General features: G+C 42.6%; 1 protein-coding gene across 4 annotated transcripts in view; it reads left to right on the forward strand.

The window, feature by feature from the left end:
- LRRC4C (leucine rich repeat containing 4C) overlaps positions 1-25,639 on the forward strand; it is a 3,131,096-nt gene that overhangs the window by 2,737,089 nt on the left and 368,368 nt on the right. For all 4 annotated transcript variants that reach the window (XM_069221814.1, XM_069221813.1, XM_069221816.1 and 1 more), the window contains one exon: positions 10,646-10,736. The gene's annotated coding sequence lies outside the window, so the exon portion shown is untranslated. The remainder of the gene's footprint in view (positions 1-10,645; positions 10,737-25,639) is intronic.

The following is a 25,639-nucleotide window of genomic DNA, read 5'->3' on the forward strand; positions in this document are numbered from 1 at the left end:
CGTCACTTTTCGCCCCCCCCCTTATGGGGGAATGCCCCCCTTGCATACATTATGCCTGGCGCAGGCATAATGCCACGCAAGGTAATGCAAAGTGGCACAATGCATGTATTGCGTCACTTTGTAAATATGGCATAGCGATTTTGGCCTCATTGGGCCACCTTAGCGTAAACAAATTGCACTAAAGTTGCGCAAGGAGGTGCTAGAGGCTCTTAAATATGCCCCTAAGGCCTGATTATCAGGTGGCAGTTAATTCAGACCCATGCGTAAACACCTGTTTATGCACGGGTTAAAATTATGAGTGGTTAGGTATTTAACGCTCCAATAATTATCAAATGCATTAAATAACTCAACCCCTGTTAAAATTGTCCAGGTCAAACCTGCCAAAGTTTTACAGAGAAAAACCACATGGTATTTAGGGCCAGATGTACGAATTTCCGATATTGCGACTCGGAAATTGCGAGTCGATGCGACTCGCAATTTCCGAGTCACAATATCGGATTTAGAATGGTGTCTCAGACACCGTCTGCGACTCGCTATGGGGTCGCAAAGACCTACCTCATAAATATTAATGAGTTGGGTCGCATTTTGCGACCCCATAGGCAGTCCCTGCACTCACAGGGATGGTGGCCTGCTGAAGTCAGCAGACCTCCATGTCTGTGACTGCTTTTTAAATAAAGCAGTTTTTTTTTTATTTTGCAGCCCGTTTTCCTTAAAGGAAAACGAGTTGCAAAATAAAATAAATAACGAAACCATTTGGTTTTGTTTTTTCAGAGTAGGCAGTGGTCCATTGGACCACTGCCTGCTCTGAAAAAGTCCTTTTTGGCAACATTCACAAAGGGGAAGGGGTCCCATCAAGACCCCTTCCCTTTTGCGAATGAGTTACCACCAGTGTGACACTGGTGGTAACTGCGAATTGCTTTGCGACCGCATTCGCGGTCACAAAGCAATTCTGCATTGCGATGCGAGTCGCAAATAGGAAGGGAACACCCCTTCCTATTTGCGAGTCGCATTCACAATTTGCAAGTCGGTACCGACTTGCAAATTGTGAATGAGCATCGCATAAGGCTGTTTGCATGGCGCAAACTGCGATTTTCGCAGTTTGCACCATGCAAACGGCTTCCTACATCTGGCCCTTACTGTATTATGCATTAAACACCGAAATCTGCATGTTATTCCACACTAACTCGTAATAGGTGGTATTTATAGCACTCGATAAATAATGGTATCATTGTCAGGTACGATAAATACTTCTTGTACTTGTAATCTGGGCCTAACTCTGAGGAATACCAGGCTAAAGGAATTCACTTTACACACTGCAGGAGCCAGCCAAGACCATCACGATGAGTCCCCTTTTTGGGTTACTCACAAAACATTTCTCATAAAATGATTATAACTTAAGCTATTGAGAAGGAAGCTGTACAGCTGATGATTTTCATGAATAAACCTGGAGTAATCTATATAGCCCAAAATCAGCAGAAATCGTATCCGCTCCACTCTCGGTTCAACAATCTCATTTTAAGACAGGGAATTACTTGTTGGATAACGCAGCCTCAAGTGACTCCATCGCTGAAAATCTTTAATGCCACAAGATGTGCAGCTCTTGAACAGGGCAGATGTTCCAGCTCTGTAAATCCAGTGGCATTAAAACAAATATTTGCAGTATTTTCTGAGGCACCATAGGGAACCATGTGCTTCTTCCTCCCTCTCTAAATGAGCTGGATGAACAAGTAGAACAGATAGGATTGAGAATTTTTCATCACTTTAAATTACTCCCTAAGGACTAGACCCTAGTCACTTACTCCCTCATTATTAGTGTTCGACTTGGCATCCTTGGCGTGGTCTCCCCTAACTTTTTGCCTCTGTTTCCCGGGTTGTTGATGTGTGCTGGACTCTGCTTTTGATACTCTGAGCACTTCACCACTGCTATCCAGTGCTAAAGTGCAAGTGCTCCTATGTAAAATGTATCTGTAATTAGCTTTCCATGATTGGCATATTTGATTTACCGGTAAGTCCCTAGTTAGTGCACTAGAGGTGCCCAGGGCCTGTAAATTAAATGCTACTAGTAGGCCTGCAGCACTGGTTGTACCACCCACATGAGTAGCCCTGTAAACATGGCTCAGACCTGCCACTGCAGTGTCTGTGTGTGCAGTTTTAAACTTCCAGTTCGACTTGACAAGTGAACCTACTTGCCAGACCCAAACCTTCCCTTTTCATACATGCAATGCACTCCTAAGGTAGGCCCTAGGTAGCCCCATGGGCAGGGTGCACTGTATGTTAAAGGTGGGACATGTACTTATGTGGTTTACATGTCCTAACAGTTAAATACTGCAAAATTCGGTTTTCACTGTTGTTAAGGCCTGTCTCTCTCATAGGTTAACATGGAGGCTGACTTTAAATATTATTAAAGTGCAGATTTCCTTTGGGAGCAGATTGACATATGGAGTTTGAGGTCTCTGAACCCGCAATTTAAAAATACATCTGTTAGTGAATTTGTCTTTTTAGATTGTGTGTTTGAAAATGCCACTTTTAGAAAGTATGCTTTTTCTTGCTTAAACATTTCTGTGACTCTCCCTGTTTGTGGATTCCCTGTCTGGGTCAGTTTGACAGTTGGGCTGGTTGCACCTCACACTAGACAGTGACACAAAGGGAGCTGGGGTGCAGCCTGCATATCCTGATGAGCCATCTGTGCTAGGAAGGAGGGGAGGAGTCGTCCCTCACACCTAAAAAGGCTGTGCCTGCCCTTACACAATGCAGTCTCCAACACCCTGGTGTGTGTCTGGGTTCTGGCCTGGGCAAGGCAGATTCTCACAAACAGAGAGAGCCCCCAAAAGCCCTGAAAATTAGATCACTTCTGGAATCAAGAGGAACCTCTGCGGAGGAGAAGAGCTTGATTGCTGAGGAGAAGTGCTGCCCCTGCCTGTGACTGTGCTTTGTTGCGCTATCCTGCAGTTGTTGCGTCTGCCTGTGAAAGGGGACAAAGACTGGACTTTGTGGCATATTCCTGCTTGAGAAGAATCTCCAAGGGCTTGGACTGAGCTTGCCCCCTATTATGAAATCTCAGGACCATCAAAGACTTCCCCTACCAGCACCTGGACTCTCTGCTGAGGCTCCTGCCCTGACAAGTGGTGCCCTATCCAGTTCCTGGGCCCTTGAAAGGAGAAGCTGGTGAAAATCCAAGAAAACCGACTTCGGACTACTCCAGACCGACGCCGCTGCCGAATCCCATGACGCCGCCTGCAACCTACTTCGTGGTCCTTGCTGAAGTGCGATGACCCTTGCAGGCCCGACACCGCTTCAGCCCCGCCGAAGTCTGCGATTCAGTGGAAATCGCCGCGTCAAGACCGACTCCGCCCGAAGTACGCAGATTCAACGCTTCGCACCGACGCCGTCTCACTTCCACCTCTCCGCAGCAAGGATCCAACGTCTCTTTGTGACACCTCCAGTCCTTCACCTCGCAGCACCGGAACTGACTTTGCGCACCGGCTTGTTTCCACATTTTACTAAGGTACTGTACCTGGGGGTCTTCGTGACTCTGTACCAGCGCCATTGGTGTCAGATTGTTAGGAACGACTCCTTCATGATGCCGTGTTATCACCTCATCGAAGCATTTTGTATTTCTAAGCGCTATTTTTTAGTTTAATCTTAAAAAATTCATAACTTGGTTTGTGTATGTTGGATTTTTGTTGTTTTGGTCTTCTTTTGTTTAGATAAATACTGTATTGGCTGTTTTCCTAAACCTGTGTTGAGTCATTTTGTGGTGTTTGTACCATATTACTGTGTGTGTTGGTAAAAATACTTTACACCTGGTCCCTGAAGTTAAGCCTACCTGCTCATGCCAAGCTACCCAGGGGGTGAGCGGGGGTTAACTGAGTGTGATTCTCCTTTACCCTGCCTAGAGTGAGGGTCCTTGCTTGGACATGGGGTAACCTGACTGCCAACTAAAGACTCAATTTCTAACAATTAGTATATTGATTCTGCTTTTTGCTGTTTGCTACCACCTTGAAAGGCAAAGCAATCCTGAAAATGAAAAACTAACACTGACCCTGATGCCCCTCGAGAAAATATCTAGTGCATCAGGGCCTTTGCTATTTTTGTTTTCCAGAAACAATCCTCCAATGTCTGTGTTTGAAAATCAAAAAAATGTCACCAGGCATAGTTATAAGGTAGTCCTACAGGCAATACATACTTTGCACCACTCTTCACAGGTCTGACAGAAGCAGGGAGTCTGCAGCCCCAGAGGCTTGGCAGGCACCATGTCTAAGGCTAAATGAGACCCTTAATTCCTAAAGTTTTATTTTTCCCTTAAAAGTTTCACCTGTGTAAAAATAGGGTATTTAGTTCACTTTAAAACTTTTAGCACTGCTTATACCTCGATCACCCTGGTGTACCTTACAAGTGGTGTAAAATGGGAAACACATTTGGACTTGTGAGTGATCATCTTTTCATTTCCATCTAAGTGGTGTTCACCACACTTTTAGTGGACCTCCCTGAGCACTTCTCTGCCACAGAGCTGGGAATGTTCCGAAGTGTAGATTAAGCTGAAAATTTTAAGTGCAAGAGTCACACATATGTCACTCATTTATGGACCAGTACTCACAGGCTGCCTTATACCTACACCTTTGGAAATTTAGGGCCTGATTTAGAAGTCAGCAGATGGAATACTTCATCACAAGCATGAAGATATCCGGTCCGCCGTATTATGATCCCCGTAGGATAGAATGGGATCCGAAAATGGCGGACGGGATATCTGTCACGTTTGTGATGGAGTTTCCCCCTCCGCAGACTTCTAATTCAGGCCCTAAGTCTAAAATCCCTAGTTGAACATTACAGCTTATTCAGATCAGATGAACATCTCGAAATGACCTTTTTAAATCAGATTTATGAACTTACCCACCTCCCCGGGCTACTGGCCACTGCACTGCATCACCCTTAATTTCTCTCACATATTGCACCTCACCGGTGTGAATTACCCTCCCATACCTTGGTGTGAACAACCACTTCCTGTATCTTGATCTGAATAGGCACTTCCCATATTTTGGCCTGAACAAGCACTCATCAGCAGAAGTAAACTCAAAGCCACATGCAATCTCACAATATAGAGATCTGAATAGCATGAATGTTGACTCGCTTATTCAAGCCAAAGTGGCATGTAACCAGTGGACATCATGTTCCTGCTAAAATCCAAATGCTGTTGAACAGTGTGACAATTTCCCTTGACTAAGGGTCTAATTTAGATCCTGGTGGACAGGGTTTCTCTGTCACAAATGTACTGGATATCCTGTCTGCTGTCGCACGTTTCCATTATGTCCTATGGAAATCACAGTATGGCGGTCAGAATGACTGTCAAATTTGTGACAGAGTAACCTGTCCGTCAAGATCTAAATCAGGCCCTAATTATCCTGTACACCAAAGGAAAGGTCAAACTGCTGAAGGCTGAAGAAACATTTGGCACTTTGATAACTTACGGCAAAGTCTTAGAAATGTATGAAGGTCCGCATGACCATCGACAAGCCTCACAGGAGTTGTAAGTGTGAATATTTGCAGACTAAAAAGTATCCTCAAGCCAGTATTAGTGATGTTGACAACTCAATCAAAGATCACTTTAAGGCCTGCAAAGAAATTAAATCTTCTCCCTCTTTTCGTGCCTCTTTGACACATTCTTAGTTACTATGAGATAACCTCATTAACCAGTTCCATGATAGCATAGTGTTTTTCAGATGGAAATTGTCTGCTTCGTCCCCATGTGCTCCTTCCCTTCGATCTTGTGCAAATATATTCGACAAATAATACCCCATTGATAAATCCAGTATTTAGAAGACAAGCACTTCCCTAAGGGCAACTGCACAGGCTCATGAATCTTGTGATAGTCAAATAACTCTGTGAACCAGTCAGTTATTTGGACATTGGCTTCTGTTTATAAATATTATCCCACATGGAGCTTTTGGCTCAGCGGTACCCCAAAAATTATGCATCTAGCTACATCCAAGCCTCGCGGGGTACAGCATCCGATCCTGCCACAGGCAGGGAAAGGGAGTTATGTCACACCTCCCTCAATAGGAACAGAAGCTAAAACACAACAACGGTTCAAGGCACTACACTTACCTGCCCCCTTTCCATTGTTGTTGGCTTGAACTCACGTCTGAGTCAAAGTTAACCCTGATAATTATACCATTACATGATAATTGTATACTTCTAAAGATTTAAATACCATGCACCCTGCCATATGGGCTCTAAGGTCTACCTAGGTACCATATATTTATATTTAAAAGCAAGGTTTTAACTATCACAAAGGGTGATTTTGGTCAGGTTGCATGCAGGTTTGCTGCACCTTTCAGGCTACACACAGGGTAGGCCTGAAGCCATGTTTTCCCTGTACTTTCACTGCTATCATAGTGAATGGCACAGTAGGTGCTGCAGAAAATTGCTTTTAACTTACCAGCCCAGAGTATGCTTTGCATTTAACCTACAGACCCTGGGTACGCTTTGCAGTTAAATCACAGGCCCTGAGCACACTTTGGACACTATTCATTAGGTACTTACAAGTAAGTTAAATATTCCAATTACGAGTATGCCAATTTGATCATGTTTGAGAGGGGGGTGGCAGGCAAATTTGGTTAGCAGGGTTCTGCAGGCAGCAAAAATAGGGTGGCCATACAAGAAAGGAACATTTCCTACTTGTCTGAAATCAAGGCCTGGGGCCAGTGAAAATGGAAGATGTGGTGCCAGGCCAACAAGGGCAGAAGCCAACTGGAGGAGGACTATCATGGAAATGCTGAGTTGAGAAGGGAAAAAGACCAACTCGCCAGCAGTAAAGCTTGCACTGCAGGTGTCCATGTTGTATCTCTTGTGTTAGGAGGGAGAAGCTTGCACTTTAGGTGTCTATGTCATATCGTTTGTGTTAGCAGGGGAAGCTTGCACTGCAGGAGTCCATGTTGTATTCTTTGTGATAGCAGGGTAAGATTCCACTGTAGACATCCATGTCATATTTTTTTGTTGGCAGGTGAAGCTTGCGTTGCAGGCATCCATGTTGTATCTTTTGTGTTAGCAGGGGAAGCTTGCACTGCAGGTGCCCCTAGTGCACTGCTTAATTTGTAAATAAAAACATGCCGGTGCCCACAGCTCTCCTTTGAAACACGGGGCTGCAAGCATGGAATACTGAGGCACCGTAAACCTGAAGTCATCTCAGGCCTCTTTAATTTATTTACAGCCACTCCCTGCCCCTACAGCTCACTCTTGCAGCTTTCTGCTTTCTCCCTTTGTGATTCTTTTTCATTTTTCTCTTCCTCCATCGTTCCCATGAGTCTTTTGCTTGCAGTAAATGCTTGAGGCACAAAAATAAGTGCCAACCCTCAAAAATAAGTGTCGGTGCCCCGCACCGGAAACCACTGGCTCAAATTAAGCACTACCTTATTGTATTTGTTGTGTTTGGGGAGAAACGTGCACTTTAGGTGTCAGTTTTGTATCTGGTATGTTAGGAGGGGGAAGCTTGCACTGCAGGTGCCCATGTCATTTCTGCTATGTTAACAACGGATGCAGATGTCCATGTGGTATATATTGTGTTAGCAGGAGAAACTTGCACAGCAGGTGTCCACAACATATTTGCATCTGATGTTTTCACAAGCGAAGTTTGCACTGCAGATGTAAGTGCCATATCTGTTGTGTTAGCAGGGGAAGCTTGCAGTTCAGGTGTCCATGTCGTTTCTGATGTGCTAGCTGGGGAAGCTTACACTACAGGTTCCTATTTTGTATCTGGTGTGTTAGAAGGGGAAGTTTGCACTGCAGATGTCCATGTTATTTCTGGTATGTTAACGAGGGGTGCAGATGTCCATGTGGTATACACTGTGTTAGCAGAGGAACCTTGCACTGCAAATGGCCACATCATAGCAGAGTATCTGATGTTTTAGCCAGGGAAGCTTATACTGCAGATGTCCATGCCGTGTCTGGTGTGTTAGCAGGGGATGTCCATGTTGTGTTTGTTGTGTTAGCAGGTAACCTTGCACTGCAGATGTCCATGTCATATCTGCATATCTGATGTTTTAGCAAGGGAAGCTTGCACTGCAGATTTCCACTTCGTATCTGTTGTGCTAGCAAAGGAACCCTTGCACCCGAGATGCCCATGTCAGATCTGCGTATCTGATGTTTTAGCCAGGAAAGCTTGCACTGCAGATGCCCATGTCAGATCTGCGTATCTGATGTTTTAGCCAGGGAAGCTTGCACTGCCAATGTCCACTTCGTATCTTTTGTGCTAGGAAAGGAACCCTTGCACCCGAGATGCCCATGTCAGATCTGCGTATCTGATGTTTTAGCCAGGGAAGCTTGCACTGCCAATGTCCACTTCGTATCTTTTGTGCTAGGAAAGGAACCCTTGCATCCAAGATGCCCATGTCAGATCTGCGTATCTGATGTTTTAGCAAGGGAAGCTTGCACTGCAGATGCCCATGTCAGATCTGCGTATCTGATGTTTTAGCAAGGGAAGCTTGCACTGCAGAGGTCCACTTCGTATCTGTTGTGTTAGCAAAGGAACCCTTGCACCCGAGATGCCCATGTCAGATCTGTGTATCTGATGTTTTAGCCAGGGAAGCTTGCACTGCAGATGCCCATGTCAGATCTGCGTATCTGATGTTTTAGCAAGGGAAGCTTGCACTGCCGTTGTCCACTTCGTATCTGTTGTGCTAGGAAAGGAACCCTTGCACTGCAGTTGCCCATGCCATATCTGGTGGGGTAGCTGGGGATGGCCATGTAGTGTCTGTTGTGTTAGCAAGGGAAGCTTCCGTTGCTGATGCCCATGGATTCCTGTTCTGTCAGGAAGTGGAGCTTGCGCTGTTGATGCCCATGTGGCACATGTCCCGCTTCAACAATTGTACAGAAGGCACAATTAATCATGCCAAAACCACATTGCACAAGTGCAAGTGTACTTAACAGAAGTAAGAGTCCAACTATTTCCAGGGTGGGAATGGGTTGACAAAATATCTGTCAATACCTCTGAACAAGCAAAGTTGTGGACGTGTATAAACTTTTAAAGGAGATCCTGACCTAAAGCAATTTTTCCCTTAAGGGTCACATGTACGAAATTCCTATTTTTCATTTCCTAACTAGTGAATCCTAAGAAATTGTTATTTAGAGACTGCAAAATGTAATGTACTTGTAGAGATTTCCTAATAGTGATTTCTACAGAGTAGGAATCGCTGTTAGGAAAACACTATTTAAGAAATGCTACACCATCTGCTCCTAATGGCCTAAAGGTCCATAGATACAAATGGTTATGTATTTCCAAATTTGCGAATTTCTAATAGGAAATTGCAAATTAGGAAGTGCAAAACCAACGGTGCATAGGGGCCTACAGTCCCCCTTGATGCACCCTAAAAAAATGGTGTACATGTAAAGTTCACAAATGCATTTTGATCAAATTTTAAACTTGCAGATGGTTACTATTGACCTGGAGTCGATGGTCATAGCATTTCCTAAATGCCCATTTCGCATTTAGGAAATTCTTTGTGTATGTGCTTAGGAAATCACAAATAGGAAACCCTGATTTGTGATTTTCTATTTGAAAATCACAAAATGCGATTTGTACTTGGTAGAAATCGCATAATGCTATTCCCTCTTGGCCTTTGTACATCTGACAAGGCAATTTAGCATTTCTTAACAGTCCGAAATTTCGATTCGGTCCGTTAACATATGATAAATCCTTTCATACATCTGCCCCTAAATCTTTTTAAGAGTGTTAAAAAAAATTTTAATAAAAAATGTTTACACACTCATAAAAACTGTTTACCTATGTCTATCTGTACAAGGACTAAAGCTGATGTCATAGCTGCTAAGTGGCCCCATCTAATGCAATCAGCAGTCCTATTTTTTGGCAACACATGATCTGGATTCCATTGCTTGTAGTTTTGTTTATATTGTTTGAAGTATCTGTTCAAAATTCCCAGCATACAAATTGCTATTGCCCCAAAAAGCCAGGAACATATGAATTAGCTAAACATGAGATATGCAATTCCACTTATTAAACTGTGTGAAAACTAGCAAAGGGGATTTGGTGAAAACTGTGTTCTGCCATGCACAAAGTGGTGAAAGGAATCAAGAGCAAATATTTATACTGGGACACTTACAAGATGGATGCCTACTCTTCAACATTCCCATTCACATTTGTGAATTGGTTACCACTATATTTGTTTAGCCAGTACTGTTTTAGCACTGCAAGTCAGTCACACAACATCAATACATCCCATTCTAAATCGGAATTTGGAAGGAAGGCCCTAAACACGTCCATGGAAATTATCATTTCAGTATTTGGTCACAAACCCAAATTGTGATTCGTAACGTGTTATCGAATCCCAATTTGAGTTTCATACATAACCAAAATCCTTTTTTGCTGTCGCAAATTGCCTGATTCTGTGAATAAAGGGCTAAGAACAACAGTGAAACAGGCACACACACCAAGTCCATCTACAACTCCAGAAACTGCCAGTCAAAAACGAGAGCCTAAACAAGGAGGGATCCTCACATGTGATCTACCCAGGCCATTGTTTAGTTGCTTTCTAAAGCTGGAAACAAGCTTGAAGGCAGTAACTGAGTCATCATGTTTGCCACATGTACAGCATATTTATTTGACTTGACATCTGCTACTATGATTTCTCTCTAGGTTCGTGGGATTTTTCATCTTCGGCAATCCAATCAGCCTGTCGTGTGGCAGCGGTTCCTTCCTTCCGGAACCTGGCATCCGCTTTGCAAAGGTGGGTTACCACACATTGAGGGGTTTGGAGTGGCACAGGAGAACGTAAGCTCGCAGACAGAGGAATATCTTGTAGGTACACCACGAAGATACTTACGTTGAAAGTTAGGATAGAAAAATATTTTGGCCAAACACAGTTTAAAAAAAGGCACCTCAATAAAGCCAGCACAGAAACGACTTAGGGCTATATGTACTATTTACTATTTACAAATACTGGTTGCAATTTGCGAACAATAAAGAATTTCAAGAATTGACCTATGGGTCTCATGCACAAAGGGCCATATTTATACTTTTTGACGCAAAACTGCGCTAAAGCAGTTTTGCGTCCAAAAAATTAGCGCCGGCTAACGCCATTCTGAAGCACCATGCAGGCGCCGTATTTAATCAATGACGTTAGCCGGCGTTAGCCGCCGGCGCTGCCTGGCGTGCGTGAAAAAAAATGACGTACACCAGGCAGCGCCGGCGTAGGGGGATATGGAGCTTGGGCGCCAAAAAATGGGGCAAGTCAGGCTGAGGCAAATTTTTCGCCTCAACCCGATTTGCGCCATTTTGTTCGACTCCCAACCCCCATTGAAATGACTCCTGTCTTAGCAAAGACAGGAGTCATGCCCCCTTGCCCAATGGCCATGCCCAGGGGACTTCTGTCCCCTGGGCATGGTCATTGGGCATAGTGGCATGTAGGGGGGCACAAATCAGGCCCCCCTCTGCCACAAAAAATAAATAAATAAATACTTACCTGAACTTACCTTAATGTCCATGGGATGGGTCCCTCCAGTCTTGGGTGTCCTCCTGGGGTGGGCAAGGGTGACAGGGGGTGTCCCTGGGGGCATGGGAGGGCACCTCTGGGCTCCTTCCGAGCCCACAGGTCCCTTAACGCCTGCCCTGACCAGGCGCTAAAAAACGTCGCAAAAGCGGCTGGACGTCATTTTTTTTGAACCGCCCACTCCCGGGCGTGAGTTTTGCCCGGGAGTGTAAATACGGCGCACATGCCTCGGAGTCAATTTTTTAGACGGGAACGCCTACCTTGCATATCATTAATGCAAAGTAGGTGTCCACGCTAAAAAATGACGCAAACTCCATGGACTTTGGCGCTAGACGCGTCTAACGCCAAAGTATAAATATGGAGTTAGTTTTGCGTCGGAATTGCGTAAAAAAAAACAACGCAATTCCGGCGCAAACAGAGTATAAATATGCCCCAAAGTGTTTTAATGGTTGACAACCCTCGGATTTGGTAAATGGGAGGGTTTGCTAGTTATAGAACACTTTTGGAAATGTACTAGTTGGAACTAATGATTAAAAATGGGTTTATGAATCGCTCAATGCGTCTAGGAAACAATAATGAGTCACTATTGGGAAGGGAATGTTTAGGGAGTTCCATCCAAATATCGATTATTTATGGTAGGTATTAAAGTTTTGTTACCAAAATCTGTTTGCAAAGCATTAATATTTTACCACCAACTCGAAGGAGATGGTAGCCCTTTCACAAACGGAAGGGGGTTCAAAAGAGAATGTGCATGTTGACAAACACAGTTTTAGGAGTAGGTAGTGGTCCGTAGGCATTTGGGACCACTGCTTACTCCTAACAAAGGTTGGTGTGACTTTTCTTTTTTTTTTTAACACATCCATTTTTCTTTTTTAAGGAAACAGGCTGCATTTAAAAACAAAATGCATTATTTAAAAACCAACATCAAACATGGCGGCCTGCTGACCACAGCAGGCCACCATCCCTGTGAATGTGATAAATCATAGTGGGTCACAATTTGTGACCTAGCTCATGAATCTTAATGAGGTAGGTTAAACAGTGACCCACTATAATTCTGTATTTTGCAAACTGAACTATTAGTACACAGGTCAGATCACAAAATCAAAAATGACTCGTAAATGTCAGTGCACAATTTGTGACCACTTTTACTAAATGGATTCTTTGTACAATAAGCCCATAATACTAATAAGTCAGTTCTTGAAATTCTGATTCGTAGTGGGTCAGAATCCGACCTCGCTGGTGCATATTAATGAGCAGGTCAAAAATCTGGCTCAGTACATTTTTAGGATTCCTTTAAAAATAAAGCATCCTTTCTTATTGCAGCCAATTTTCCTTAAAGGAAACTGGACTGTGTTTAAAAAACCATCGATTTTTATGTTTGTTTAGTAGTGACCCCCTCTACCACTGCATCCTCTTAAACAATTTTGTATCATTTACAAAGAGGAAGGGTTCCCAATCAGACCCCTTATCTTTTGTGAATGAGCTACCACCCCCAAATTAGCACATTTGTGACCATTAAAATGTTCAGTACCTCTAGCCCTTAGTTGGTAACTTTATAGATAGGTTTATTATAGCTGTTCACTAACACACATATATTTGTCTTGCAAAGGGAGAGTAATTGTAATGACACTGTTAATTAGAAGAATAAGACATAGAAAGTTATCTCAGTGTAAAAATAACACCTGTGCCTCAAAATGGCATTCTAGATTCACAAAAACCTGCAATTTAATGTCAATATTCCATAGGATTGTTTAGTTTGGTGTGAAATAACCATGATACAATGTTATTCAAAACATGAATGTATTTTTGTTTTAGTGGCGGTAATAATAGTGTACTCATTGAAATATGTAGGTAAAAGAATATAGGAAATAGTGGTACTTTATAGTAAACATAATGTTTGCTTTTAATTTTTATGAAGACTTATTTTAATTTTAAATTTATCGTTTGTAAATTCTTAAAGTAGACTTTGAAATATATTGTTTAAGGTATAGATTCACTGGAATAAAGAGTTAACAGAGAGCCAACTGAATGTTTTGTTATTGTGATTTGTAAAGAAATAATGCAATAATTTAGTGTAACAATCATTGGCAAATCCTATTGTTCTGGCCTGTATTTTCAATTATACACTATACCTTTGCCAGAACTATTAAGCCTGTTGAGTTTATAGTTTAGCAACAGACATAGGACTTTAGCAGGGGAGTGCACAGGTATGCTGACACTTACCAGTGGCTCGATGGCTGAGTGTGTCACCATTAGAAGAACATGTCTTTGCCCTCCCAAGGACTTCAATTGCATTGCCATGATGTGACCCAATGTGTCTTGTTGTAGTGAGACAAAATAACAAAAAAATGATTGAGTTTTTATGCCACTAATGCATGAGATACAGAATTGAATAACACAAAAATTGTTATGGTTATGTGTACTTTTTTAGATTTAAAAGAGTTCACCATTCATTACAATGCAAGCACTCCTGAGGAAGTAAAATGATACACCAAAAAGCCAGCAGCATGACGGCGAGAAGACAATAATCATTTGTGGGACTCAAAATGCCACAAACCAATTGCTGAATGAGGCCGATCCAATAAGTTAACAGTTAAAGGGGCTGACCTAAAGTCCACTTTTTAAGGTCTGATGTTTGATTTTCTGAAATTGCTTATAATATACTTATTTAATGAAGCTATCAGCCAGCCCTCCGTTGGTCTCCTATTGTGCCACTGACATTTGTATTTTGCCACCTACACCATATTGCATGTGGCAATGGGTCAGCCCACCTCAGCCATTATCTAACCAGCTTTCGGTCCTTTCCCAAGTGCATCCACACACAAAGCACATCCTTAAATGCTTTTAGATATTTTCCTGACTGATGAGAGTACAGCAGCTTCACCAAAATAAAGTTGTGCAAAAACTGTGACAAACCAAGTTTTACAATGTATGCAGTAGGGCTCTCAGACCGCTGCACTGCCAGCCTACTCCTAAAAGAGAAGTAAGGCGTCTCCATAGACATTTATGAAGAGACATCTTGTCTTTCACTGTCAATGTCCTACCATGCAGTATTGTATCCAAGGCACCATTCCTGGCTGCAGTAAATTCACCACTTATGCATCCATGAGTGACCCACCAGACTGTAAACCAACTATGTTTACATTTGATAGTTTGAACTAAAATTGGACAGTTAAAAAGCTGCAATTGTGGGTAGTTGAACCTTGGTTGTTGCCAGCATTGAGTTTTAATTGCTCGCATCCTGGGCTTCAAGGGTCCCAAGTATACCAATTGGTGGCAAACATGATTGGCAACACCGAAGAGGTAGCACAACGAATGGTGATGCACAATCTACCATGTGACAATAGTGTAAAATGTATAAAGTAATAATTTTATTGAAACAGTTTTAAACTAAATTGTCAAGTCTTCAAGCAGATATTTCAAATTAACTTTACTGCTAACATGACAAACAATCTCACAATGGCAGCGTCGGGCACCTTGGATGAGATCAGTAGTCACATCAGATGTATGTCAAGAAAGTAAGAGAGGGGTCATCTGATACATCTATGAGGGCAGGCCAACACCTGCCACTTCCCCTCTGCCATTTAACACCTTTAAATTCCACTATGTAGCTGTGAAATTCCTTTATTGGTTATGAATTCATAATATAGTTATTTTTAATCATTTGTTTGTTATCTGGCACTGGTCTTGAGGGACTTGACTTTCTGAAAAATATGTTGAGATGTGTTGTAAACTAGTCACTAATGTGTTGCCAGTTTGAAGCATTGTGTCATTGCTGAATAATCTCAATATGTTGTTGTTTACCAAACATTGCTGAGGAACCTGTTAACTCTGAGTGCAAGCACCATTAGTTGAGACTCAGGTAGATTGAGGCAGTGGGGCACCGACAGTGTCTTGGGACCTAATGCAAGCCAGGGTAATAACCACAAACCCCATCTGAGTGCAAGTGGCAACCCTAATGTGGGGGCAGGAGGCCTCTCACTCCCCTACGCCCCAGTGCCACTGCACATATTGTACTAATGATAGCTACTCCCAGAGACGGTGGCAAGCCCATGCTTTACCTGATCCTATTTCTGCGGCACCCATCAGTCCAGTCCAGGATCGGGCATTCCCTTTTATGGTATTAGTAGCTGAGTCTGTGGTATGAGTCACTAGGTACCTTAATTGAGACATTTAGGCCAGAGGTAGCTGCCTGGCTGTGAGTGCTGTCATTAATAGGAGGAAGTGAGTACAGGTGCTCAGAGACTGCACAGCTTTAGGCCTGAGCTATTTATTTGACTCTGCTGTTCAGTAGAAACTAAGCATGTATAAAACTTAATGAAAGTGTGTAGACTGCTCAGACCAATCAAACATTCAATCAATCAAGGATATATAAAGCACAGCAAATCACCTGTGAGGGTCTCAAGGCACTGAAAAAGCAAGAAGACAGGAGCGAGTGTGATGCAGCAGCACTGGGAGGGCTGGGTCTGCGACTTGCTCAATGGGATTGCACTGCGGCCTCCTTGTAGTAGGTCCTGGAAGGAGGGGGGGGTGCTGGGAGGCAGTGGGCAGAGCAAGGTGGGAAGTAACGGTTAACAGATTGTGGGAGCGGCAAGGGGAAGCAAGGAGAAAGCAGTGAATATGAGGGAAAAGCAAGGAAAAAGTACACAGAAAAAGAGGGGAAATGCTAGGAGAAAGCAGTTAAAATGAGAGAACAGCAAGTAGAAGGCACACAGGAGAAAAAGAAAGGAGAATGCCCACACAAAAAAGGGGGAAAAGCAAGGAGAAAGCAGGTGAAACCGAGAAAAACCAATGAGAAGGCAAACAAAAAACTGGGGGAAGTCAAGGAGAAATCAGTGACAACGAGGGAAAAGCAAGGAAAAGGTGCTCAAAAAAGGTGGCAACCAGCAAGGAGAAGACAGGAGCAAGAGTGTTGCAGCAGCTCGGAGAGAGCTGGGCCTGGGACCTGCTCCGATGTTAGGAGAGATCAGTGTGGGTGAACTGATGGTAAAGCTTAATAACAGCTGGCTTCCCTACAAATCACCTGCCCAGCACCACTGCTACAGATGGGTTTTTAAGTTGCATTCAATAGGAAGTAACAATCTTAGTGCCAGAGTTAATTCACACTAGCCCGTAGATCTTAATGTTGCTGCAGACCGACATGAAACCCAACAGCCTCCTTCCCCATCAACAGTGCCAAACCTGTCCAAGACTGTGTTCGATACTGAAAGTGAAAAGAGGGAGGAGGGATAGTGATATGAGAGAAGGCACACAAGAGATGTCTTTAAGTTCTAGTCACTTGGGCCCAGATTTAAGAAGGCCTAGCGCTATTCCAATGCCACATTAGCATCATTTTGTTTATGCTAATGTGGAGGTGGAAGACCAAAATCGCCACGCTATATTTACAAAGTGGCGCAATGCACGCATTGCGCCACTTGGTAAGCCCTTGAGCGACATTATGCCTGCGCCAGACATAATGTATGCAAGGGGGACGTTCCGGAGCTAGGGGGGCCGAAAAAATGGCACAAAGAAATCTAAGTGATTTCTTTGCGTCATTTTTATCACCATTTTTAAGAGCAGGCGTTAAAGGGAGGCTCCCATCGTTTTCAATAGGCATCTGGGTGCTTTGCAAGATTAGCGTCAACATTTTTTAGGCTAATCCTGCAAAGTGCTGGATTAGCGTAAAAAAGTCTGATGCTAGTACCACTGACTACTGCCACGGTGTATCATATTTTGAATACAGCGCACACATGGTGGCGTTAGAGGGGCGCTAAGGGGTGCAAGAAAAGTGGCGGTGCACTTGGTACAGCGCCACTTTTCATAAATCTGCTCCTTGGTTTGTCTAAAGGAGGCTCTTTCAGGTGTTCTGCGGTGTCTCGTGAGTGATGTCTCTTTCGTACTAAACAGGATGCAAGACCTCTGTTACTCTCTACTCTTACATACATTTCAGTTGCAAGCAGTATTTCTTTTATATGAACCTCACATCAATGATAACTTTTTAGAGATACTGAAAAAACACCAAAGAATCTTTAGCTAAAGAATTTTAGCTGCTTATTCAAACAATTAATTATGGGTAAATAACGCGTACATCTGAGGGTTTTGAGAAGTAGCCACAGCAATTCAGAACACAACCGTTCATAAAAGTCATTGGGATTGATTTGCAAACTGTTTTATATAGTATGCATAGCATAACTACAGAAGTGTTACTCACATGCTACAATTGCAATGTCCAGCTGGAGGCATCTGCCTTATCATATATGCAAAGAGATCTCCACCACGGTGGCTGACATCTCTACACACTTGCTAAATTAGTAGCAAAGAGTGATGTGAAAATACGGACTAAATACTACAAAATGGGGAGAGAAAGGTTAGGAGAACAGTAGGGATATGCTCATAAAATGTACCCTCCTCAAAATTCACAAAATACATTTCCAAAGTTACTACAGTACTAAAGTAGTCAAAGTAAGCTGAAATTTACTCCAGCTCAACATTGGAATAAGTCAAGCACCACACCTGGTTCTTTGAGGACGGCAACACAATCCTACAGAAAACAATGGAGAAAGTGATTTTTAAAATGTAACAAACTTAATTTGAAAAAGTAATTGAAACTTTTCAACTTGAAAAATATGTATTTAAATGCATAACTTTTAACCAAGCTTACTAACTTCAATAACATTACATTACATAAGAAGTTTATGGAGCGCATTACCCGCAGGTGTCAAAGCTCTAGCAGAGAAGAGAGTGACTACAAAGACAATAAAGGAATGACCAAATCCATCCATCAAGTGAGAGAAAAAAGTCAGGTTTTGAAACTTCCTGTGGAAAGCAGCATGGGAAGTTAGGCTCCCAATGTCAGTTGGAAGTGAATTCCAAAGCTTGGCAGCGGCAACCCAAAAGGAGCGCCCACCTACCTGCCCTTCCGAAACCTAGGAAATACCACTTTTCAAAGCCAGGCAGACCTCAGCTGTCTATCGGAAGAGTATCAGTGGAAGGCCGCTGCCAGGGGTAGCGGCACATGGCTGTGAAGGTCAGTGTGGATCAGACAGAGGGCTTTGAAGGTTACCACTATCCTGATCGGCAACGAGTGAGTGGAATGGGCAACTTCTCCAGCCAACTGATGTTTAGAAATGTCCAGTACCTGTCGAGCTGCCGCATACTGAACAGTCTAAAGTCTGTTCAGAGTGGCTTTATTTATACTTAAATAAAGAGCATTGCAGTAGTCAAGGTGAGATGTTATAAGTGTGATGACCGCAATTCTGAGCTCGGTTGATACAAGAGGGAATATCTTTTTTAGAATTTTTTTATGATAAAGAAACTGGAGCTCATGATTCTTTTGGCCTGGCTATCAAATGACAGAGAAGTATAAAAAAGCACTTTTAAGTTTTTAGCCTCCATATCTGGAAGAGGAAGGGCCCCACAGACCTCAAGCCACCACAGTTCTGACCATCCCAACATTTTCTCTCCAAAAGTCAGGATCTCCATCTTGTTAACATTCAGCTTTAACCAAATCTCTTTCATCCAGTTGCTGACATCACTCATACAGCATTTGAATCTTTCAGCCACCTCAAGTATGGCATCACATATCGTGATGATAACTTGGGCATTTTGTAAGATAGTACCTGGAAGCTAGAGGACCTGATGAGTTTGGGACTGGGATCCACATATAGGTTAAACAAAGTAGGACTCATACAAGAGCCTCAGGGGACACCGCAATATAGCCAGAAGGGGTCAGCGCTAAAGTAGCCACAACTCACAGCGTGGGACCTGTTGGTAGGAAAGCACTCCATCAGTTCCAGGGAGGTGTCCCTCAACCTCATCTGGCGCAATCAATGAACAAGGCAGGAGGGGGGAACCATTTCAGATGCTGTGGAAAGATCTAGAAGCACCAACATGGACACAACTCCTGGTCAACCTGGCAACTGATCGCATGAGTAGCCACCAACAAAGCGTATTCCGTGCTGTATCCCCTCAGGAACCTATTCTGTGAAGGGTCCAAGAGCTCCCATGCGGTGATGAAATCCACCAATCCCTGATTAATATTTTATCAAATATCTGTGCAGGTAAGAGATAGATAGGGCTCAAAGTGATTAAATCATCAGGATCACTGCTCGGTTTCTTTTTAAGGGGGACCACCATGGCTTCCTTCCAGGATTGGGTAAAAATTCCTGTTTTAAAATGAATATACATTAAATTACCATGTTTTATAATATTATATCATTTTAAAAAGATTTTAATTTGATTAGTTACTGTGGTGTAACAATTTATTTTATTATTTCCAAGTCAATAATTTTTTTTTTTAATTAATTGACATTTACAAAATACATTAAAATATATTTTATAAATATATCTATGCATTCCAATGGAGAGTCCTCCAATTATGTAGTGGAGGTCTCCAATAATAATAATAATAAAATGATTTATAAAGCAGATGGCTGCTCCAAATGGAGGGTTCCAGCACTAAATAGCCATAAGTCATTTTCCTGCTGAAGCCTAGGTCCAAGAGTCATCCATTTACTACATTGATTTGAACAACCGTGTTTTTAACTTTCTCTGGAACTATAGTTCAGAGGACTCCCGTCTAATTGACAAAGGCAAGGCATTCCTTCGTTTTGCTGCTTAGAAGCTAAAAAAAAAACACCTCCCATTTGTGTCTTTTTGACACTGGGAACTACTGCCAAAAAGGAGTTTGCCTATCTTAAGTTCCTCATAGGAACGTGAGGCTTCAAGAACTGATGCAAATACTGAGGTCCTTTATTTCACAAGATCCTACGACAAAAGCACATAGCTTGAAAGGTAAGCCATTTTTCCAGTTTCAGCCACTGCAGTTTTCCTAAAGCCAAACCCAAGAACGCTCACCACGGAATGTTTAAAAGTAGCCAGGCAGCCACATTCTGCACCCGCTGAAGTCTAAGCAGCCGAGATTGGTTACTCCCAAATATACAATGTTGCCATAGTGCAGTCTTGAAATACCCAAGTTCTGGACCACTGTCTTCCTAGCTTCCTCAGGAAGAAAGCTAAGGATTTTACTAAGATATTTTAAAATCCCAAAACACTTGCCTGCTAGGGCAGTAATCTGGTTATCAAAAGTCAATTTAGCATCAAACACAATACCCAGGTTCTTGACTGTTGTTTTGGGACAAGGCAGAGGACCAGGTCCACCAAGCAGAAGATCAGACAGAAGGCTGGTTCCCAACAACAACAAGCACCTCTGTCTTCCCAGCGTTAAGCTTAAGGCAGTTCATATCAATCCATTGGGCCACCTCCACAAGGCAAGCCCATAAACATGGGGCAGGCTCAGTAGCTTCCTGAAAAAAAGTGATGCTTAATTGAGTATCTTCAGCGTACAAAATAATATTAGAGCTATGACGTTCGATGATGTCTGCCGGGGGCGCATTTAAAGATTACATAATGGTGGGCTCAAAGAAGTACCCTGCAGCACCCCCAGCTGCAGAGAAAAAAAACTTAAGATTCAAACAGTCTCGTCATCACCTGAAAGCATCTATCCTGCAGGAAGGAGGCTAGACACTTCAGGGATTTATTCTGATCCCACATTTCCACAGACGTTCCAGCACAACAGGAAATTCTGCTGTGGGAGGCTCCACTCCCTTGTTTGTGGCTGTAGAGACATGTAAATCTCCACCTCGGTGTAAATCTCCACTTGAAAATGATGAATCGCAAGAAAAAGCTGTTCAACATCAAATATCATGGGGAACACCTATTCCACCTCCTGCCCCTTCACCTCCAGCTGTTGTTTATTATGCTTTTAAAGTTTTCAGCTGTAATACTGCCTGAGCAGGCTCAGCAATAGATGTGAAGTTATTTGAAGTCCTCCAGCTGTAAAGCGTGACAATCTCAAAAATTTATTTACTGTGAGCTAGGCACATAGGGCCAGAGGTATTAATATTAGAAATAGCGATTACCTAATTGAGATTGTCTGCGAATTGCAATTAGGCAAAGACTATTCCTAATGTACGAAACTCATAGAGTTCCAGTTATCGATTCCTACTGGGTTGCAAATCGATCTACATCATTAAAATTAAAGAGGTAGGTCACAATTTACGATCCATTAGGAATCACAAAATCACTGGAATCACTGGGGTTAGCAGACCACCATGTCTGTGATTGCTTTAAATAAAGCAGTTTTTTTTTTTTAAATGCAGCCCGTTTTCCTTAAAGGAAAATGGGATGCGTTTCAAAAAGAAAAATGAAAAGTTTTCTTTTCTGTTTTTTAAGAGTAGGCAGTGGTCCCCACAAAGGGGAAGGGGTCCCTTGGGAGCCCCTTCCCATTTGTGAATGGGTTACCACCTACTTGAAGTAGGTGGTACAGTTAGGAAGATATGCCCTAAATACGCCCATTCCTAATGCCCACTCGGTATAGCTTCGCAATTCCAAATTGTGATTCAGTAACATGTTACAAAATTGCATTTTGGAATTCATACATAGCAAAATGCATTTTTGTGGTGGCGAAAGGCCCGATTCGGAAGATCTGGCCATTTACGACTAAATTCTTGATACATCTGGCACATATAATTCCTCTTAATTAACAAACTAAGATGGGTAACTCAAATCTGAAAAAATCTTTGATCTTCTCGAGCCAATGCACATAGAAGATCGTATTTCCTTTACAACAGGCATCACCCTTCTCGAAATGCAAAGTAATAGTCAATTTAGATTTATACGCATGAGGGACGTGTCGAGGTTCAGGGTTCAGTTCAACTTTTTGCCTAGCATGTACTTTGAAATGGTGCAGAATATCACAGTCCACAATTTCATCACTGTTCCGGATGCAATAAGTAGGACCAGTTGAGGCTTCACTATTGCCCTACCACAGGCTAGTTATTAAATATTTCTTAGCCTCCAGAGCCAGTGTGATGGGAGGTGACTTACTGCATGATGGCGCAAAGGTGTATGGCTTAACAGAGCACATTGGGCTAGCCCCTGGGCATCTGTCCTCAGTTTACAGCAGCCGTGGGGGAGAGGACAGATGAAGCTGATCAAATTTTCCACAATTAAAATGTGTAATAACAGTATGAGCCCTCATGGTTCAGTCATCCCATGACAAAAAAACAAACCATGGGAGGGTTTCTGTTCTGATGATGCACGGATGGAACAGAAATGTGTGGTCCTCATAACTCTGTCTTCTATAGGAGAGAATGTAGCGCAGCGGTTGGCGCTTCCACGAAAGAAGCTGGAGACCTGGGTTCGAGCCTCAGCGTCGGTGCAAATGTCCTGTGATTCTGGGCAAATCACTTTGGCCCATATTTATACTTCTTTAGCGCCGCATTTGCATCGTCTTTTGACGCAAAAGTGGCACAAACTTACAAAATACAATTGGGGCCCATAATTATACTTTTTTAGCGCTGCATTTGTGTCATTATTTGACACAAAAGCGGGGCAAACTTACAAAACAATTATATTTTGTTAGTTTCGCCGCTTTTGCGTCAAAAAATGCCGCAAATGCAGTGCTAAAAAAGTATAAATGTGGGCCTGTATTTTGTAAGTTTGCGCCGCTTTTGCGTTAAAAAGCGCCGCCAATGCGGCGCTAAAAAAGTATAAATATGGGCCTAAGTCTCCCCGTGCCCGTTGACAGGGCCTTGAGACCCTCACGGGTGATAAGCCGCGCTCTATAAATCTACATGTCATTTAATTTCATCTAACAAATTTGACACAGATTTGATTTAGAAAACGTGATTTTGGCTACCTATAACATTTGCATAGACTCACACATTGCTGATTTAATGGTATTTTGCAACCAAATCTATCAACATTGTAGATTTCCAGGCACACTCAGACCACCCATGCACAGTTGAGTAGATTGTCCTCACTGCAGAATCCACCAGAACACGCTGGGCGGAAAAGTAGAAACACTTTTTATATTTTAAAAGGGATTGCAGTAGTCTATTACCCTGGGCAAACCCTCCCCCAAAACGCCCACCACATGGAAGGGGCAATAAAATAGGTCAGATTACCATAGCTAGTGGGTGTTTGAGGACAATTTTTGGGCGGTTCAATTGCGAGGTTTTGTTAGAAGAGAATAGTTTTAACTTCTTCAGGTATGACCCAGAATTGGTCTTCAGACCTCTGGTACATCATTAAAATTTCCACATTTTACAAAAAGTAAATTCACCATCAAAATGTATATTTGTTGAAGAATAACTTGAAGGTCATTAACACGGGGCTGGGGGTTTTGAGAAGTGTAGCGACTCTAATACCGCCAAGCCACATTGCTTAGTTAATTTGCAGGCACAACGACCACCAAGTTAACACAGAAAAAATAAATACAAATTCTACAAATACGGATTCTGTAATGCTTGATTGAAAGTGCTGAGCAAATAAAATTGGCACTTTTTATTTTACCCATTGTAGCCCATTTAAAACAGAAATAACACACAGGCTTAATTAAATAGCTGAAATACAATTTGAAAATTGAAACAAAATTCAGTTTGGGCATCTAATGATTTCTTTGCACTGCCCGTGAAAGGCTGGTTTTGAAATAGCCCGCCTGAGGGAGTCCTGAGGGCAGGGCCCAGGAGTAGACAGCAGATGAGAGTCTCAGGGGAGGTGAGGCCACACCGACAACAAGTCTTCTGCTCATTTCCTTCAAGCCCGGAGCATCCTCTAGCAGGCTGGGGCAACTGGAAAATCTGGAAACTGGAATTCTGCGTCGACACAGACCTGCCTCTCCTTATACCGCGTTCTGATTTAATATGATACCTTTTATCATAACTGCAGTTCATAATGTGTAGCAAAAAGCAACTATTTTTTATTAGGCAGGCTAAAAAATATTTCTTGATCAAAACTAAATAAGAATCGGTTAATAAAATTAAAGAACAGTGATGGGATCTGTAAAATTCAGTAATGTAGCTTTATTGAACTAGGTGCAATAACTGGTGCAAATAACCCTTCGCACAGTTTTCTATCAGTTTCTCATATTATTTTCATGTTTACAGTACATCATTGGGAATAGTGTATAGAAACAGTTCTTGCAACCAGGTTTGCATCCATTACTGTTACTACAGAGGTTTGCCTGTGCAGTTGACTGCAGGTGCTGCCTGAAGATAATTGCACGTGCCAAACTCGTGAGTGAGTGACATTTGCACACTCAGTAAAGGGCACAGAGCGGAAACAGGTGGAATCTATGGAACTGATTTTAATAAAGACGGGGACAAAAATTGTGTAATTCACATTTCATATTCGGGGTGGGAATTATGACAGGACATTTCTCTGTTATTAACGCATATTGCAGGGGATTCTTTGTTGACCAAACGTTCCTAAAAAGAGTATATCTGGTTTAGGTTCAGGATGCAAAGATGTGTCCTGAAAGAATGTGATTTTTAACAAAGCAAATTAGTTTTTTTTTTTTAATCCACATTCTTAAGTAAGTAAATACTGTTGCGTTCTTTACCAAGAACAGTCATGTAGAATAAGTGATAACTTATGCTAACTGCATCAAAATAAGCATGCAGCATAAAGCAGGCAGGGTGCAAGATGCAAGCCTGGAAAGATGTGATTGTTGCAGTATTCCAGATGTACTACTCGGGGGCTTCATCGATATCTTTCGTTAACTGCCCCCCTCCTCCCACATTGCTTGTGATCTACTATTTTCCAATATCGCAAATTGATTTAGAAAGTCGCAAATGGATTTACGACTTCTCAGTCTCATTTTGTGAACGTTTAGCAGTCATACATTTTGCGAAGTTTGATTTAAAAGCATTTCTCCTTTATGACTAAAAAGGCCTTTGCAAATCGAGCCCGTAGTGTTTTTATTCATCGTTTTATCCCCAGAAAAGCTACTGACTGAGTAGTTTTGTTGGGCCCCTAGGCCCTGTGTAAGCCCACTAGGTCATTGCATCACTACTTTTTGCAAGATTGGTCTTCTCTGCTATATGACAGGAATAGGTCCCATATTCCATTTTAAATTAGAAAAGCTACTGTCAGTGGGAGTATATTGATGACTGCGATGATGGACCTCAGAGACTCCCATATCTCCATCGATTGACTACGGGCTCTTGAGAGGTGGGAGCCCCGCTCTGCACCGCAACGACTGCGGGGGCTTGCGTTACACCCCTGGTGGCATCAGACATCTTTGGCGGAGGGGGTTAATCCTTCTCAAATGTGACGGATATCCCACCCACCGTATTACGAGTTCCATAGGATATAAT

The sequence above is a fragment of the Pleurodeles waltl genome, chromosome 3_1 (genome assembly GCF_031143425.1).
Source record: "Pleurodeles waltl isolate 20211129_DDA chromosome 3_1, aPleWal1.hap1.20221129, whole genome shotgun sequence".
Lineage (NCBI taxonomy): Eukaryota > Metazoa > Chordata > Amphibia > Caudata > Salamandridae > Pleurodeles > Pleurodeles waltl.